Consider the following 3,612-nt stretch of genomic DNA (forward strand, 5'->3'; position numbering starts at 1 on the left):
AAGCCTCTGTCATAAATGAAGATGACACGCATTTGCGTGTCATAAAATTCAGCAACCATTTACGATATGCATATAGGACGTGCCTTGACGATACTCATTTATGCATAATACAAAAATATAAAAACAAATATATACCAAAACAATCAATTTCATCGAATAACATCATTGATATTAAGAGGATCTGATTGTACATTGTTATTAAGAGGTTTTCCCTAAGTATATAACCTAATACTACATTGCTATTAAGGGGCACCTTCTTGTTTCAAATATCATGTCAAAAAAAATCCTCCATATCATTGGTTTGCCACCTGGTGTACTGGGCTGCTGTCCACCGGGAGTGGATCACAATTAATGACTTGTACATTAGCTGAAACAAAAAAGCTTTTTGTTAATCACACAATCTAGTTTAGTTACCTGATAGAGTTGTTATATAAATATGTTATTAACTAATTTGATTATATCAACATAAGATATACAATTTGACTAGCTATGAAAAATTCTAATTTGGTCCAAAAGCGTAGCAGATTAAGTCTTGTCTACACTTAGTCTATTAAGTAAAAAAAGAAACCAGACTTGCATCAAAGCCAATTAGTTTGAGGGTGATTCTCATAAATTGGTTACCTTGCAAGAATAAACAACATTTAGTAATTTAGCTCAAATCAACTAAACATAGGGACCAAATATGTAACTTATTAGTTTATACCCCCCAGTTTTGAGGTCTTGGTGGTGGATTAAGCTTCATAACTTCTCCTTCTAATTTGGTTTTTGCTTTGTAGTAAGGAATGTTCTTTACAACCACTGGATCATTTCTTGCACGTTCTGGATCCATTGAGATCAATCCCTAAACATGTAAATGTCATTAATTAATTACTTAATTTCTCATTGGGTTTATAAATTATAAATTATAAATGTATCTTACTTCTTGTAAATACTCCCAACCAGGTTTTCTCATTGCTACAGCATCACGAAGTTGATCATATCACATATTTTCCTAAATCAAAACAATAAAATCAACATAAGAGGCTATTTTTTGTTTTTTATTTCGTAATAGAATTAAATTAGAAATTAAAAAAGAAACAAAGAAAGAAGAACCTTGTATTGCCACCATATTTTCTTTTTGACTTCATCATCATATTCAAATCCTCCCATGATTTGAGGCATTGTGATTAACCAAAATATAGCAATGCTTGGGTCTTTCATGCTGTCAATAATATGTTGAAATAAAAAACAGATGTTTTCAAGTGAGGATAATTGTTACAAAAGGAAAAGTGGAAAAGGGTAGAATTGTAATTTGCACCTACCTCATAAGGGTAGTCCATTTTTTTCATTATGTTGTAAGCTTTCCATGGTGGCTTGATAATGTGCGAAATGGATAAATTAGTCTTTGCTTAAGAACTTGTACGAATCACAGTTTATTATCTATAAATAATAATAATACAAATATAGTTACAGTTAATTACAATATGATTAGTAACTTAAACTGAACACAATATTAAATCATAATATCTACTCTAATAAATGAAGATAATTTTGCCACATGTCAATCTCTAATAAGTTTTGACACTTGTCATTTTGTGATATTTTTTAAATAAATAATATCCACATGTCAATTTATGGTTTTTTTCAATTTTTAAAATTAAAAAACCATAAAATACTTATACTTATATATGTAACGTATCAAATATAATAAATATGATACTAAATTGCAATCAATATGGTTTTTTATTCATTATTTTGAAATTTTATTTTAAAAAATACTTACTGTTTACATTTTAATATTTTATTTTTTCAATCAACCCGTGTAATACACGGGTTTTACACCTAGTTGTTAATAAGTTTAAGTTGAGCATAATATTTTTTATTAGCTAAAAAATATATAACTCAAAATTGAACATATTATTAATGAATTTTATTCAAATATGTAAATGAAAATGGTCTAGAAACAACTTGCTCAAATACTCACATCATCAACATATATCCTAACTTGTAGTTTATCCTTGCACTCAGGGCATTTCATTACACCCTACAAAAAATTAGTAAGCTAGTTTACATGGAGAAAAGTAAAAAAGTTTATAAAATTTATTTTTATGTTTAGTGGCTTAATTCTTACAGATCCATCACATGAATCACAGTCTTTTGATGGAAATGGAACATTTAGATCCATGGTGGCTGGAAGATGAACAAATTCTACTCTATTTTTAGGAATGACATCCACATAAATATTTGTTTGATTTGAGTCACCACCAATGGTAAATTTATTACCATTGGTGGTACCATTAGGGTTGTTTCATCCCCCATGGTGACAACAGTTGAAACGAACTATGCACTGCTTTGTTTGAGATAGCTACGAATCTCGTAAACTGTTTTTGATCACGTTTTTGAACTCAGGCTATTACCTATTACTTTATTACATTTTTATCACATTTTAAATCTTGACCAAGATCAGATTCGTAAAATCTGACGAATATGAAACAATTAATCGTAAAATCTGGCGTCATAAGTTCGGTTATGGGTTCATCATAAAATTCCAGTTTTGTTTCGTTGCCGTATAGAATCATTTGGCTTATACGGGGGGGGGGGGGGGGGGGGGGGGTTGTTCACTGATACTAGTTGAAAGAAACTATAGGTAGTGGAATAGCTAGTGACCCAAAACGATAAGTTTCAATACTAGAAATTAGGTTATATAACACTTAATTAATATTAGGACACAATATGTATCTGGAAGGAGTTTGCCCCACTAGTTAAGTGTCGGTTCCCATATTAAGTAAGATAATACTTCAATAATACCACGACACGATTTTACAAAGTTTATAAATTCTAAACTTATGAGTTTTACATATAAACTATGCAAACGCTTGTACAATATTTCTATAGTAAAGTTGGCCATTTTATGTTTTCACAAGATGCGATATGACTTTATTGTATATAAATTGGCACTCAAAATCCTTATATAAAAGCATTTTGGTCATGAGAACCGTGTGTGTATATATATATATATATATATATATATATATATATATATATATATATATATATATATATATATATAAGTTTGACTTACTTATATGTATTTTGCCAAATTTTGAAATTTTGTATTTGAACGCTTGAAGTTTCGAAATGAAACCAAATACATTTTTATAACTCAATTATCTTATACTTTTGATAGAAAGGTATGTATTTTATAAAAGCTGGTCAACCTGATAAACTTTATAAAACGCTTTAGGTTATAAAAATACTTCGTGTCAAAACCTATAGAACTCACCAACAATTTTGTTGACGTATTTTAAATGCATGTATTCTCATGTTATTTAGCAGGTCGGAAGTGTTCGCTCCGAAGGCTCTCCATTATCTTTATTATACCCTTGTAACCACCGAATTGTTAGGCGTGTCTCGATATAGCAATGGTGTTCTCAATGTAATTTCTATTTCAGTAATAATAGAAGATTATATTTGTACTGTTCAATGTATGTTCAATAAATGTGATTACTGGTTTACGTCGCGCAACTCGGCATTTCCGCCGGCGGCCGGGGTGTGACAGAAAATAGGGATTTTAAGTATTGGTTAAACCTGTGCTAAGAGATTCCTTCATACATTCAATCACAAGCAATTCTA

The 3,612-nt window shown here is 30.0% G+C and overlaps 1 pseudogene; it reads right to left on the reverse strand.

Annotated features, from left to right (window-relative positions):
• Positions 1-606: 606 nt before the first annotated feature.
• LOC145126820 (uncharacterized) lies at positions 607-2,218 on the reverse strand (annotated as a pseudogene).
• Positions 2,219-3,612: the final 1,394 nt, after the last annotated feature.

This window comes from Lactuca virosa, chromosome 7 (genome assembly GCF_052849685.1).
Source record: "Lactuca virosa cultivar CGN04683 chromosome 7, Lactuca_virosa_CGN04683_v6, whole genome shotgun sequence".
Lineage (NCBI taxonomy): Eukaryota > Viridiplantae > Streptophyta > Magnoliopsida > Asterales > Asteraceae > Lactuca > Lactuca virosa.